At 44.0% G+C, this 16,876-nt stretch overlaps 1 pseudogene; it reads right to left on the minus strand.

Annotated features, from left to right (window-relative positions):
• Nucleotides 1–733: 733 nt before the first annotated feature.
• Nucleotides 734–2,148, minus strand: LOC122126967 (annotated as a pseudogene).
• Nucleotides 2,149–16,876: the final 14,728 nt, after the last annotated feature.

The following is a 16,876-nucleotide window of genomic DNA, read 5'->3' on the forward strand; positions in this document are numbered from 1 at the left end:
GAGGGTTTTTTTTTTTCATTTGAAGGTAATCTTATGCTATTAAATTCACAAATATACTAATTTAAATACCCAATCCTATGTATCTAAAACACACAATGCATACATACAAGTATCTATTCTCTCCACATGTCAGCGCCCATTCATATCATGGTTTAGAAATGAGGAGAATAGATTCCCCTTAAACTGCAAATCAATAGGTGTTTCTTTACAGTTAACTTTAGAAAAATTCATACAAAATAGTAATTAACAATGATCTTTACTTGTTAACTCACAAGGAAACACCTTCAAAACTGCATTTTGTTAAAGTTTCTGTACTAAAATGTAGAAAAACTGAACTACACAAATATTGAAAAGTTAAAAATTCCTAAATTTTTTATTCCTGGTACCACTACCACAATTCACAGGGCAATATAGCTGATGTAATGAAAAGAAAAAGAAAAAGACAAAGCTGCAACAGATAAAAGACCCCAGCAATGTACATCTAATTGACACTACGTTGCATTAATCAATAGCTGTACTTTTTGCAAACTGTGGCTATGACAGTCCTGAACAAGAAGGGTTTCCTGTTTAAGCTGCAGTAACTTTTCTGACTATGGATCATCGTTCCTTCTGTGGTAGATTATTACAGTTCCTCTAAGGCATTTGGGACGACTGTCTCAAAGTAAACTGCAGCTTTCCTGACAACTCCTCGCTCTCTCTCCTGCTAAGAACTGTAGCCCTTTTTCTGTTGTTTTTAAAACCTTCTACTACCATATCCACCCCTTCCACCACCAGATCCATAACCACCACCATATGGACTGCCAGAGCTTCTTCCACCAAAACTGCCCCCTTTCATGGGTCCATAATTTGATTGCTGTTGTCCACTGTAATTTCCAAAATCATTATAGTTACTGCCACCAAAATTTCCTCCTTCATTGTAACCATCATATCCTCCTCCACCACCCCCATATCCTCCACCTTGGTTTCCATAACCTATTCAACCACCACCACAGCCTCCTCTACTACTATAACCAGGACGGCCACCATAGTTGCCACCATCACCTCCAAATCCATTCTATCAACCATCACCTCCTCCATAGCTACTTCTGCTGCCACCACCTCCACCACCATAGCCTCCTCTTCCACCAAAGTTTCCACCACGTCCAAAATTACCTCCACCACGTCCAAAGTTTCCTCCACGACCCATAATGTTGCCAGATCCACCTCCACGACCTCTCTGTGATCCAGCAGACTGCATCTCTTGTTTAGAAAGGGCCTTTTTCACTTCACAATTATGCCCATTAATAGTGTGGTATTTCTTTTTTTTTTTTTTTAATTTAATTTTATTTGTGAACATACTGTACAGAGGAGTTACAGTTACATGGGCAGGATAATGCGTACATTTCTTACCAAGCATTGCAGCCTCCTCCTTTGTTTATCCTTCACATCCCTTCCCAGCCTCCCCCCTCCCCCCCCCCCCCCCCCCCCCCCCCCCCCCCCGCACCAACGTTGTAAAGCTCGTTTTGGACATGACAACTTGTACTTCTCATTGTTGCAACAGGTCCACCTGTAGTGTGGTATTTCTGAACAACAATTTTATCAACTGTATCATGATCATCAAAAGTTACAAAAGCAAATCCTCTCTTTTTCCCACTCTGCCGGTCTTCCATAACTTCTATGGTTTCAATCTTGCCATATTTTTCAAAATAGTCTCTCAAATTATATTCTTCTGTATCTTCTTTAATACCACCAACAAAAATTTTCTTCACTGTTAGATGGGCTCCTGGCTTCACAGAATCCTCTCTAGAAAGCTCTCTCTTTGGTTCCACAACACGTCCATCAACCTTGTGGGGTGTAGTACACATGGCTGCAACCACCTCTTCAACACAAGAATAAGTCACAAAACCGAAGCCCCTGGAACATTTTGTCTGAGGATCTCTCATTACCACACAATCTGTGAGTGTGTCCCATTTCTCAAAATGTTCTCTTAAACGATCACCTGTAGTTTTGAAGCTCAGACCACCAATAAACAGCTTCCGCAGCTGCTCTGGTTCCTTTGGATCATGGCCTTCCTTCCCCCCCCCCCCCCCCCCCCCCCCCCCCCCCACGGTGACGGCGGCGATGGCCAGAGTCAGGCTGCGGGCCACCGGGCGGCAGTTTTACCTCCATTTTGAGACCAGACTCGCCTCTTCCAACTAGAGTTCAATATGGGACCGAGAGGAAGAGGCCGAGGGTGCATAATTTTGAAATATATATTGAAAGGATATAAATTTGATTGAAAGAGATGGTTTGCAGCTATGAAAATTGAACAAGGAAGCATGTTGAAATTGTTTTGGGAAGGTAGGAAAGGGAGAAGGGGGAAAGGAAATTGATAGACGGGGTGAGATTGATTGGGATATATTTTAAACATGTCTGGAAATATAGCAGGTGTGAGCTACTGGTGCCCTACTCCTTTTTATTTGTATATGAAATTACTCTCCCTTCAAGAATGCTGATACAGTTAATTCCCCTCATTAGAAAATAAAGTTCTAGCTTTCTTTGTTTGTATGAGCTTTCTTCATTTATTGTATGTGTGGTACCAGGGTTTGAGCCTAGGGCGTAAGGTTTGCAAAGTGGTGCTCTATGGCTTAAGCCACAACCCAGCACTGATGCATTTAACTTTAAAGATATTTTTACATGTAGCTATTACAGCCTTGACACTGAAGACTTTACCTGCTCAAGGAGAGTTCTCCATTAGACCCCCCTTGTACCGGATCCACTTTATACATTCGTGTTCTGTAGAAATACCAGTAGAGTGCCCCTGAATTGTCTTCCCCTAGAGGTTCTACATGGAGACTGTCTGCATCCAGACCCTTGGCAGAAAAAGAAGGAGGGTTGGGGAAAACAATGAACTAAATAAATAGAAGAAAACTTCAATACACGAACCTATCACCTGTTTCAAAATGCCAAGTACAGGATATTATTTTTCCATCTGGGCAGATAAAATACAGAATGGGATGGGGCTACCTTCTTCGAAGAACAAGATATAGAAATGCTTGAAATGTTCCCTACCCCAACCACGGCTCCCACCCCTCCAAAAACAGAGAATTCCAATGAATGGTCTGACTACCTGGCTTAGATTTACTTTATATGTACACAAAAGCTAGTGGGTAGGATAAGATGTTCTAAGGCTTTGTCCCGTGTAATCCACTGAGGCATCTCAGTCAGAACCCACAGCAACATTCTGCTCCAGCTGAGACTCCCAATTTACCCCAGGGCCTGACCTAGGCTGGAGTCCTGAATGAAGACTACTTCTAAATGACACGACCAAGAAAGGACTAGAAGTCATCACCAGGTCTAATCCTGTATGATCCGGACACCTGCTAGCTCATGTCTGTCATCCCAGCTACTCAGGAGGCTAAGGTCTGAGGATCACGACTCAAAGCCTGCCCAGGAAGGAAAGGCCATGAGCCTCTTTATCGCCAATTAACCACCAAAAAGCCAGAAGTGGAACTGTAGCTCAAGTAGTAAAGCATTAACCTTGAGCAAAACAAAAACAAAACAAAAAGGGCTCAGGGACAATGTCTAGGCCCTAGTTCAAATTCCTACCACACCCCCCCAAAAAAGATTCAAGAGCTCTTACGTCTAACTAACCACTAAGAGATAGAAGCAGCACTGTGGCTCAAGTGGTAGAGCACTAGCCTTGAGCAAAAAAGCTTAGGGACAGTGTCTAGGCTCTGATTTCAAAGCTCCATTCTCAACTACTGCGTTTTTACTGCACTAGAGAAAGGGCTTTCAGGGAAGCACCTTGAGTAGATCGAAGACATCATCTGCATCTAGCCAGTAATCACATAGGCGGGGCAGAATCTCCACACGGGTACGAAGAGGCAGGTCTTGGAGACTGGCTTCTCTCAGGGGGTTGGATTTCCCCTCCTCAAGCTCCCAGTGGTAGTTGACAATGTCTTCCAGGTAGCTGTGGAATGTCTGAGGCCTACCCATAAGGCCCAGACAAAAATACATGAATGTACACAAAGCTGTGGCTTGAGAGCTGACAAACTTATCAACGGCAACAAGGAGGATCTGATGGTCTTGGCTGCTTTATGTATTAGACCAACTACATGACATTCCAAAGAAGATAAACGTGTCCTAAGAGCTCCCCATGGAGAACTCTTTTAAAACACAGGTAGCAGCACATGCAAGTCAACAGCAAACTACAAAGTGGAGAAAACTGTCTAATCTTTTGCTCATCCTATTTATTTATGCATGCATGCATGTGTGCATGCATACATGCGTACATGCCAGGCCTGGGGATTGAACTCAGGGCCTGGGCATGGTCCCTGAACTTCTTCTGCTCAAGGCTAGTGCTCTACCACTTGAGCCACAGTGCCATTTCTGGCCTTTTCTGTGTATGTGGTACTCAGGAATCGAAATGCATGCTAGGCAAGCACTCTACAAATGAGCCACATTCCCAGCCTCCAAATACTCTTAAAGATCCATTTTCTCCTTACTTTCCTATTCAAAATATTAGGAAAGACCACTGGCTGTAAGATCGTATTGTGTGAGTAAAGAGATGAAGACCTACTTGAAGTTACCTGTTTCTTATAGCAAAGAAACCAAGACAGAGGAGTAGAAATAGAATGAAAACAAGGATGAGTCAACTGCTTTCTAACACCCAAGGTTAGCCACTTGATATTAGTCAGCAAAGAGCACTTCAGCCAGCTTCAGACAGAAGACACTTCCCTTCTATTGGCCAGCCCACAGACAGAGGCAGAGGGCTGGGGTACTGGCCGCTTTTAAGGGTCATCTGGCTGGAACTGGCAGAATTCATGACTAGGCAAATCAACTGATTTAACAGCTGCAATGTGTTTGGGATATCATAGAAAAAAGGCAGCTACTGACCTCTTAGAAGCACATGTCAGGGACATGAAAAGGTATCAAGTCTCCTTACTAGGTAGTAATTAAGGCAAAGAACCATACACAGTGCAGACTAAGTGAAAAGTAGAATCGCCTCCTTCCACACGCTTCAAGCATTTGTGAGGCTTAACTAATGCATGCACATGATTGATGAGGCCATATTTAGCAGGAGTTCTTGTAAATCAGCAAGTGAAGAGGTTGTATAAGATAATCTGAGGCCTGGGGTAGAGCGCAGCAGTGCACCATCCCCAGTACTGGAGCCACAGTCACTGACTGACAGTGTCTATCCTTTATTTGTGTGGGTAGATGTGAATCCTGAGACTTGAACTCAGAACCTGGGGGTGCTGTCCTTGAGCTTTTTTGCTCAAAGCTAGGGCTCTACCACTTGATCCACAATTCCACTTCTGGGACTTTTACTTGTTAATTGGAGATATAGAGTTTCATAGGTTCCTACCTAGGCTAGCTTGATCTGTAGATCTCAGACTCCTGAGTTACAGGTACCCAGCTTGAAAGTGTTTCTTCTTTAAGATCACAGAACCTAGGCCAAAATAGCTAACAGATCTTTTGTTTTGGACAGGACTTTACAATGTAGCTAAGCCTGTGGATGAAATCTGAGGATCATGGTTCAAAGCCAGCCCAACAGACAACCTAACAAAACAAAAACAGCAAAAAAATCCTAGAGGGAGGTATGGCTCAAGGCATACAGCACCAGCTGTGAGCTAATCTTAGGACCAACTCAAAAAATACTGAAATTGGAATTTTGCAATAATAAATGGGGTGATTTGACAAAAATACCTAGAGAAGTTCTATAAACAACTAACAACAAGACATCACACAGGTGCTGCCCCGAGCTACATCACACGGCTGAGATGACCTGGGAAGACCATGGTTTGAGGCCAGCCAAGCAACAAACACAGAATTGGGCATTCCACGCCTGTCATCCCAATTCTGAGAAAGGCTAAGATCTGGAACAGTAGGGCTCCAAATCAAGACAGCCAAAGGAAAAAAATCCTGGGACTTCTTATCTCGGCAGAAAATGCTAGCCCTAAATGCAGTGAGAAGACAACTTATAAGAAGCTAAATCTGGAAAAATCGCTAAAAGAAAGCATGTGAAAATGATCCTTTTGTAGTATCACTGATTTCGCACACAGGAAAAAAAATGTGAAATATATAGGAAAAAATACATTACATTGACCTGAACTAAATGAAACTTTTTTTGGAGGGAGGGAGGTCATGGGGCTTTAACTCAAGAGACTGGGCACTGTCCCTGGGGTCTTTCACTCAAGGCTAGCACTCTAAGCTAGCTCTCTATCACTTGGAGCCACAAAGCCTCTTTTGGTTTTCTGGTAGTTAACTGGAGAGATGAGTCTGAGGACTTGCCTGCCGGAGCTGGCTTTGAACCACAACCCTCAGATCTCAGCCTCCTGAGTAGCTTGGATTACAGGTGTGAGCCATCAGTGCCCAGCTAAATAAAAACTCTTGTTCTTTAAAAACATAAATGGAAAATACACACTAGGAGCAAATATTTACACTTTGACTTTGTATGTCTAACAAGGGACTTACATCCAGACTGCATAAAAAATCTAAACAGTTCCATCTACAAACTAGTAAATACCCCTAACTGAACATAAGTAATGAAAAGATGTGAGTAAACGTTTCACCAAGAAGAGATGTACAAATGAACAAGAACGATGTCCAACATTCCTGGTCATCGGGAAAATACAAATTAAAATGACAGTGAGTTACTACCTTAAAGACAGAGAATCGGTGAAATTAAAAGAGCAAATGTTGGTAAAGATATAGAGCAAGCAACTAGACTTCTCCTATTTCACTACTAGAAATATAAATGTCACAACCACTTTGGAAAAAGAGTTTGGCAGTTTCTTGCCTTTAAATATACCATTACCATAAGATTCAGAAATTCTCAAAATAAATGAAAACACATTTACAGCAACATTTGCATGCAAATACTCACAGTAGCTTTATCATAACAACCTCAAAAGCAACACACATCCCTATCAACACATGGAAAGGATAAACAGCTTGCAATTTATTTTTCACTAGATACTATTTAATCCTTCACTTGGCCAAAATGAACAAATTGATACAAACAGCAATCCCAAAGAATTCTGCAGACATTGCACTGAATGAAAGAAGCTGGACTTGACAGTGTGTTGTCCCATTAGCACAAATTCTACAACACTACCACAAGGTATCTTAGTAAAACTGAGGCCGCTGACAGCCAGACCAGTTTACATGGGAGAGCAACTACAAAGACAACTTTCTGGGAAGATGGAAATGTTCTATGTTTCTGAGCAGAATGATGACTACATGGCACATTCATTTGCTCAAATCCATTGGCCTGCCAGGTGCCAGTGGCTCACATCTGTAATCCTAGCTACTCAGGAGGCTGAGATATGAGGCTCCTAGTTCAAAGCCAGCCCTGGCAGAAAAAGTCTATGAGACTCCTATCTCCAATTAATCACCAGATAGCCAGATGTGGAGCTGTGGTTCAAATGATAGGCAGCTTTGAGCAAAAAAAGCCAAAGGACAGTACCCAGGCCTTAGTTCAAGCCCCCAAACCAGTACGCAGACCCAGTCATGCGCACACACAGAAGTGGCCTGTATGCTGAAGATATGTGATTTTACTGCATGATGTCACAAGTTCAAATAAACACATTTAGCAGGAGCACTGTAATTTCCAAAGAGATAATGTTTAAAAGACAAACTTTCAGTACTAGATTTTGTTTTTGAAAGCAAAGCAAAACAAAACAAAGAAAGTGTGGTTGGGAATGTGGTTCAATGGTACAGTGCTTGCCTAGCATGAATAAAGCCCTGGGTTCAATTCCTCAGTACCACACACACAGTAAAAGCTAGAAGTGGCATCATGGCTCAGTGATAGAGTGCTAGCCTTGAGCAAAAGAAGCTCAGGGACAGTGCCCAGGCCCTGAGTTCAAGCCCCAGGACTGGCAAAACAAAAACAACAAAAACATCCCTGTGTATACTAGAGAAGAAAATGGAAAAAGAAACCCCAGCAAGAGTGAACAGAAGAACCCAGGTGCTTATCATCAACCTTGGGGAACAGAAGATAGGCAATATTCTACTACAAGCAGAACTTGGGCGTGCTCCAGAGCCATTGGCTCCTACGACTCTGAAAGCATGTAACCTCAGACTCCTGCTCTACAAGTGCAAGTGCTTGGACCCACACAGTGCAGATAACCCCAATCACCCATCAATGTGAACACTGACACTCTCCTTGCCCAAGAGACAGAACAGCGCTCCTGAATTGTGTGAGGCAGCCTGTCAACTGCTTTTTACATTTTGTCCATTTACATGTATCCTCAGTTTTCCTTCTTTTGTACTTATAAAAATACATCTCTGATAATGCTTTTGCAACTTGTGCTGATTGCTCGACCTTTTCACCTGTCGTGTGTAACGGCAGGGCGGGTCTGCTCCCGGTTCTCAGGGCCACAGGCCTCAGGACATGGGCAAAGCCAAGGAGCTTCGGAGAGTCCACAAGGGCCCAGAGAACCATGAGACCCTCCTCAGAATCCAGCATCTCTACTTTGGGGAGTGTTTATTTGTGCATCAAGAGAAATAAACAGACCCAGGGCCTCATGCATGCTAGGCAGGGGCTCTACAAAAGGGAAGGCTAACAAATGTCAGGGCTCTTTTCCAAAAATAAGGGAAAGGTGAGGTGCAGTGGCACATACTTGTAGTCCAACTATCCAGAAGGGTGAGAACTTCAAGGAGAACCCCTTGAACCCAGGAGTTCTAGACTAGCCTGTACAACACAGCCCATCCCAGGCTCCAAAGACAACCACCACCAAGAAAACAGATCTCAGCACAAAACAGTTTTGTCAACATTGATCAAATTTACTTGCTAGTGCCTTCACAGACACTAGAGAGCTATTTATTTGGCAGTTATAACGGCATCAGAGAGCCCAGAGGCACCAAGTAAATTATGCTACTGCTACCAGGTTATGTGGACAACAGAAGACACAAGTGCAAGAAATATAGAAAACTATCATTTTGTTAGGCGGTATTTCACCAATATTTCAAACAAAAATCAAAAAATGGCACAAACAAGAGACAAAAATTCTACACTTGAGTGGCAGCTGGTGTAGCTACGAGTAAATGATAACAGATTTGTGAAAAGCAAACTCAACCATCACAGTAAAGAATGAGCAGGGGCTGGGAAGGTGGCTCAGTGGTAGAGCGCTTGCTTTGCATGCACCACATAAGCAAAAAGAAAAAAGCCAGAAGTGGTGCTGTGGCTCAAGTGGTAGAGCGCTAGCCTTGAGCTGAAGAGCTGAGGGATAGCGCCCAGGCCTGGAGTTCAGGCCCCATGACCGGACCTCCCCCCCCCCCAAAAAAAAAGAAATTGCAGACACAGAGCCTGGGAGCTCATTTGCATATTATGCATTAGGGTATACTGTCTTATATGGACTAGGGGTAGATGCTATGATTGGCTAGCTATCCCTGTGCGATAAATATGTGCTAAGAGCACAGTTAGTAGTTACTCACTTGATATCCCTTCGCTGATGGCAGCCCTGAAGCAAGCAGGCAATCAGATCGTTGATAAACTCCACATCATCTCTGTGAAGAGCTGCCTCTAACTCCTGAGAGAGAAGAGGAAAGAGAGAGATTAAATACTGAGACTTCTTAAAATCTACACTACCACCAAAAGCACAGAGCCCAAGCAACAGAAAATGGCTGGTCAATGAAGCAAAGGGCTTGCTGCCATTTTCCATCTTCCCCCAGTTACTGCTGCAAGAGGAGCAATGAGAGCTTTCAGGTTTTTCCTAGAGTTTCTCTTATTGCCCCTACCATCCCCCCCATTCCTTTTGTCTACACTCTGGAAGACATACCCACAGTTCTTGGGGAGGGTTGGGGAAGACAGTAATGGGGGGCAGGGACTGAACTCAGGGTATTGCACCTGCTAGACCTGTATTCTAACACTTGAGCCCCAGTGTGTGTGGGGGGAAGGGAGGAGGTTGGGGAAGACAGTAATGGGAGGCAGGGACTGAACTCAGGGTCTTGCACCTGCTAGACCTGTATTCTAACACTTGAGGCCCTCTGTGTGTGTGTGTGTGTGTGTGTGTGTGTGTGTGTGTGTGTGTGTGTGTGTGTGTGTCGATCCTAGGGCTTGAACTCAGGGACTGAGAGCTGTCCTGAGCTTAATCTGCTCAAAGCTAGCATTCTGTCACTTGAACTCAGCACCACCTCCAGCTTTTTATGAGTAATTTACTGGAGTTGAGTATTAGGGACTCCCCCGCCCAGGCTGGCTTGGCAGCACAATCCTCAGCTCTCAGCCCCTTTTGCAGCTAGGGTTACAAGTGTGAGCCACGGTCGCCCGGCTCAGCCTGCTTTTTTGTTGGCTATTTTGGAGATGGAGCTTGGAAACGGTTCCCGGCTGACTATTTACTAACGGCAATCCTCCAGATCTCATCCCAGCCCCATGGCTGTGATACAGGTGCGTATTTCTTTTTTGCAAAGCCATGCTAGCTGTATAATCAACTAGATTGCATATTGTATAGTTTTCTAATTTAGTGGCAAAACAAAGTACAGGAGCATTAAAGCTTTATAATCAATTACAAGTACTCTTTGTTATATAACGGTTTCAAAAATAAACCAACTGCAACACTGTATGTTGAACTTAACAGAACTGGGAGGAAGAAATTTGGCAACTTTTACTTTAATGATGCTACTCCTACATGTCTAGAGGAGATTGCTGTTATAGGACGGCTCTTACATCATCTGGAGAGTAATGCCTTGGTGAGATGCATTTGTTTTGCTTACGTTTGCAAGCACTCATGTGTACAGTCTAGGGCCTGGAAATCCCTTTTCTGGGCCAACTGTATATCACACAGACTTTTTTTTTTTTTGGTCGGTCATGGGGCTTAAACTCTGGGCCTGGGTGCTGTCCCTCAGCTCTTCAGCTCAAGGTGAACGTTCTACCACTTAAGCCACAGTGCCACTTCCAGTTTTCTGAGTGGTTTACTGGAGCTAAGAGTGTCATGGACTACTCTCCTGCCTGGGCTGGCTTTGAACCGCAATCCTCAGATCTCAGCCTGCTGAGTAATTAGGAGTAAAGGCGTGAGCCACCAGCACCAGGAACAAAGACTTTTCTCTACGGCTTTCCCAGGTGAATTTCACTTTGCCAATCCTTCAATTTCGATGCCTGAACTACAGTAGCTATGTACTCTGCAACACATCTGCCTACGAGTCCCTCCTCTCCCAGAGTACATCAAAAGCGCAACTTGCTTGCTCTTAAGTGTGGCTTCCAACTCTGAAGAATAGTAGAGATGGGACCCAGGCCTTTGCACACGCCAAGTACTATTCCACTGATGTAAAGTCCCAGCCCAAAAATGCTCATTTTTCCTTAGAGGTGCTTAGACTGAAATATGTAATGTCTCCTAGAGTTTATATTATTACTAAATATATTACTGGCTCTGCCAAGTAATTCTAACTACCTAGGAGGCCGAGATCTGAGGACTGAACTTCAAAGCCAGCCCCAGACAGGAGTCCATGAGACTCTAATTAACCACCAAAAAGCCAGGACTGGAGCTATGGCTCAAGTGGCAGAGCACTACACTAGCCTTGAGCAAAAAAATCTCAATGACAATGCCCAGACTCTGAGTTCAAATCCTAGGCAAACGTGCACTCGTGCATGTGTGTCTACATACACACACACAGAGGACATACCAAATTAAGTTGTTTTAACAGCCACACTTGAGTACATAAGGCAAGAACCAGGAGGGTATTGCTCAAGACAGGACTGCCAGAAGTCTAACATAGGATATGCGTGATCTCTTAGAGACCAGACTTGGAAAACATTTAATGGTGATTTTATTTTTAAAAAATAATCATGATTTGGAGTAGAATGTAAGATGTGCATTAACTTTTTTGGCTGAGGACAGCTCCTGGGCCTGGCACCTGTAGAGAAGGCTTCAACCACTGAGCTCGCCCCCAGGTTCCCTAAATCAATATGAAGGGGGAAGAAAATCATAAATGATCTTCAATCAACTATTAAGTGAGACAAGAGGCTTCTCAGGCTTCTCTCTGGGAGAAAAGTTTACTTTCTTATAGGATAAGTACAATAGAAGGATACAGAGTCCGGACTGTTGGATTAGGAGAAACCAACAGGCCCATGCTGTCTTTCAAACAATATTCCAGCCCCTTTCCTTGCTTCCCATTTCCCCCCCACACCATAGGTCCTAGAATATGGTAAATAACTCAGTACAGTCTGTAGACAAACAGGTTCAAATACAAGACTGCCTTTTAAAACGTAATTCTACAATACTATGTTTAATATAACAGAATACCACCTGGAAATATACTAGGATGGGGGAGAGGCATGCAGGCATGGATGCACAAATGCAGACCTGAGTTATGAAGATGGTTAAATCATTAGGAGTGACATTGTCCAAAAAGAGATGTACTGTACTCATTACCTGACTTATGTAAATGTGACCAGTCACCCTTGTAACAACAATTTTTTTAAGTTATCATTAAAAATTAGAACCAAACCGGGCCTAGGTGGCTCACACCTGTAATCCTAGCTATTCAGGAGGTTGAGATCTGAGGATCAGGGTTCAAAGCCCACCTGGGCAGGAAAGCCCATGAGATTTTTATCGCCAGTTTAACCACTAGAAAAACAGGAAGTGGCACTGTGGCTCAAGTGGTAGAGTGCTCACCTGGAGCTGAGGGACAGTGCCCAGGCCCAGAGTTCAAGTCCCATGACCAACCAAAAAAAAGAAAGAAACTTTTGCAAAGGTGGAGAAATATTTTCCTGCCAAAGGTCATATGGCCTTTTATAACATCATTATGGGCCATACAAAGTTATCAGTACAATCAGAGCAGATACATTCCTGTCTCTCTGTCCCCTCATTTACCAACTGACTTCCTAGGCCTTCAATGGGCCACAGGCCAGACTTTCCCCATCTCTGTTTAAAGAGTAGTTTGAGTTGTGCAAGATGAAAAGCTCTGAGATGTGTTTGTTTCACAACCATAAAAATACACTACTGAATATAACAATGAAAATAATACTACGGAAACACACTGGTGGCTAATGGTAATTAATTACTGTACAATGAAAACTTGTTAACAGGAAAAAAGTCATTTTCATGATTTTTCTTTTTTCTTTTGGCTTTTGCTCTACCACTTTAAGCAACAGCTCCACTTTCTGGTTTTTGAGTGGTTCACTAGTGATAAGAATCTCATAGGGGGCTGTGAATGTGGCTTAGTGGTAGAGTGCTTGCCTAGCATGCACGAAGTCCTGTGTTTGATTCCTCAGTACCACATACACAGAAAGAGCCAGCAGCAGAGGTGTGGCTCAAGTGGTATAGCACCAGTCTTGAGCAAAAGAAGCTCAGGGACAGCACCCAGGCCCTGAGTTCAAGCTCCAGGACTGGCAAAAAAAAAAAAAAATTATAGGGATTTTTCTGCCCGGGCTGGCTTTGAACTGTGATCCACAAATCTCAGCCTCCTGAGTAGTTAGTGTTACAGGTGTGAGCCACCAGCACCAGACTAATGGGTTAACTTTTAATTGTAGCAATGATATAAATGTTTTAAAATTGTTACCACAATTAAAAAATACTTTTCACAGCAAGATGCTGTGTGTTCCTCACACGAAGTATGTGGTCTCCAAGGGGTGGTATGGACAAAGAAGGAAGGTAAATACCACCCGTGATACACAAAACAAATGCCGCACAAAGTAATATTACATTTATCTCATCTTCCTCTATGGAAAGAGAGCAAAGACTGAGGAGATACCAGTATCCCGTTTTTTGATATAAGGAATTTGAATTCTCTTCATACATAACCCACTGCTTTAAGTACGGATAAAACTGTCTCCAAAGAGAGTCCAGAGATCCAGGTTATTCAAAGCTTTACTACTTAAGGTTTCAACCCAGAGCTTAAGTCTTAGACTAAGGCACAAGGGACCCTCCTCCTAAAGACATCCACCCCAAACTTTTTTTTTTCCTCTTCTCACTTTCTCTCCTTGGGCCTTTTGTATTCTTTCACTGTGCACATTGAACTGTGAGCACAGAAATCTGAACTTTGCCAAGATGCTCAGGGACAGCAGAGGACAGGGAAAGAAAACAGCAGAAAGGGGTGAAAGAAGACTCCATTCCTACCACCGCTCTGTGGCTTCAGAGGAGCTGCGGAGAGTAACAGGATTTGCCTCTCTTGCAGCTGGCGCCACAGCTCATTAGGGAAAAGCCTGTTTAACGTGTGCACATGTACACACATACACACACACACACACACACACACACGCACACGAAAACAAATCTCTCCGGACTGAGCAAGGGGCACCCAGACTACCTCTGGGGGAAGGGGAAGAAGACAGCGGTTAGAAAACATGCCCACTAAGGATGAACAACTGCTCACTTTAAAAAGTCCTGCCCGCCTTACAGCTGGATTCCAGACCAAGGGCAGTCTAATGACATATGGAACATGAAATTTCCTTAATATAGCCAGTCACTCGACTATAGCTTTTCTTAAATAACACTCCAGACACTTTCCTTTTGTAACTCGTACCTAATCCCTCTGTAAGTTTTCTTTAACCTTTTACCAATTTGTTTCTTTTCTTCATCTTCCAAGAATCAATATACAGATTTATATTGCTGCCATTTAGTCACAATAATTCCTTTGAGTTTATTTAGAGGAGCGGGGGAGGGGGGAAGGAGTGGCTAAGGAATAAAGTCATGTTGGTTGTATTTGCTTTTGGAGTTGCAAATCTTCCTGATTTGCCCAGGACCGAGTACAATGTACATCTAGATGAAAGCCCCGTGTGGGACCAGAACCCCTCATGCACAAAGGCGGGGCAGCGGGCCCCTGAGGGACTCTGGCAGCTGCCGGCCACAGAGACTGCCTGGAGTGCCGGCTCAGGACATGGGAGGAAAGGCACACCAGCCTCCAGAAGGCACCCAGACTAGCAGCTGATGCTTTCTAACTTGGTACCCGTTAATTTAACCTCAAAGGCATGTGGCATGCCAATTTAGCAGGAATGTATAAATCAGCCGGAGCAACTGCACTGCCGAGGGGCCTGAAAGCAGCTACATGGGCAAACCTTTATCTGCGCAGCCCCCAAAGGCTAGCAAGTCTGTTCTGCTGCTTTGTATGCAGTGACCAGACTCAGCTATGTCACGGGCTACAATGCTGTGGAAACCAAACAGCTCCTTCCCGCAGTGTTGACTCAAAATCATCAACTGGAAAAATGTTAATTACACAATAAATGTGTGAAAGTAGAATGACTTTTCTGCAAAGGTTTAAATTAGGAATAGTGGCTACAAAGGCTGTTTAAAAAAGGTATTCAAAATTGCCTAATCTTACACACACACACACACACACACAAAATACCATGACACAAACAATGCCCAATGACTGAAAAAGCAGGGAGTGTGGTGCCTACCAGGCTGGGGTGGGAGGCACTAAGCTGGACAAGCATGGCTACACAGACGGAAAGGCAGATCCTAGCCAGGACACACATGCTCTGTGCGGGTCCAGTCAGACGTCTGCCTTCACCAGCCTTCACCAGCCGGCAAAGGTCTCCCATCGGGGCTGATGACTTTCCTGGGTTCCACATCTAAGACAGGAGGTAAAAATGGCACAGCTTCCTGGAGTCATTTGCCTTTTTGTTTTATTGTTGGTGCTTGTTGCTCAGAAACACATTTTCATTTTTTTCCTGCAGTTCTGGGAGGTAGCACCAGCACCCATAGTAGGTAGATGCTCTAAGATTATTTATCTGTTTAGCCAGTCCTGGGGCTTGAACTCAGGGCCTGGGCACTGTCCCTGAGCTTCTTTTGCTCAAGGCTAGCACTCTACCACTTGAGCCACAGCGCCACTTCTGGCTTTTTCTGTGTATGTGGTACTGAGGAGTTGAACTCAGGGCTTCAAGCATGCTAGGCAAGCTCTCTATCACTGAGCCACATTCCCAGAGTCATCCTCTCAAATTTTTGACTTTTAAAACAAAGATTGGGGCTGGGTGTTAGGGCCTCAAGCTACTCAGGAGGCTGAGTTCTGAGGGTCGTGGTTCAAAGCCAGCCTGGGCAGAAAACTTCCTATGACATATCTCCCACTAACCACTCAAACACTGGAAGTGGAGCTGTGGCTCAAAGCGTTAGAGTGCTACCTTTGGGGGGGGTAGGGTAGGGAACCACCTCAGAGACAGCACCCAAGCCCTGAGTTCAAGCCCCACAAATGAGAAAACAAACAAAGCAAAATAAAAAAAGGCTGACCAAACCCCAAACGTTTATCTATGTTTGGTCTGCATCTGCACCTACATTTGGTATGCACAGGATATTGTGAGGGACGGCAGGAAGGTGAAGAGAGAGCCCCAGTCCAGTTGTGAGAAGTGATAGGTTGGTTACTACTGGAGGGATGACAGTGGAATAAGCAATGAGAGATGAAAGGGAAGCATTTCAGAAGCACAGTCAATAGCTTGGCACCTACTTGTAGGTAAAGAAAAAAAAAAGACAAGAAAATTTATGTTGAGTTTTAATTCCGTCTAAAAACAGAGCTAGATAAGTGTAAACAAGGAAAAGGCTAGATTGGGGTGGCAGTGATAACAAAGAATTACACTGGAGATAAAAGTCCTCTCAGTGTATACAGTGAGATGTAATCGTGTAGTGTTGTACAGACAGCTGTTCACACCCAACTGAACCTCAGCTGTTCATGTCCCAGACTCTTGTGTAAGAATGAAAACATACGCAATCAGACGTGCTTCCCTAAACTGTGGAAAGGCACCTACGGTGCCTGGCACGCACGTGCACACACACATACGCATGCACACACACACACACACACACTGTGTGTATGTGAAGGATAAAAAGAGAACCTATTCTCACACAACGCTGATCAAGAATGAAAGGTTGGGATGGGATTCGGCTCAGTGGAAAAACACTTGCCTGGCAAATGTAAGGCCCTGAGTTCAGTCCTCAGCAATGGGGAGAGAGGGAGGGAGGGAGGGAGGGAGGGGGGAGGGAGGGGAAGA

Source organism: Dipodomys spectabilis, unplaced genomic scaffold (genome assembly GCF_019054845.1).
Source record: "Dipodomys spectabilis isolate Male_0828 unplaced genomic scaffold, ASM1905484v1 ptg000295l, whole genome shotgun sequence".
NCBI classification, from domain to species: domain Eukaryota; kingdom Metazoa; phylum Chordata; class Mammalia; order Rodentia; family Heteromyidae; genus Dipodomys; species Dipodomys spectabilis.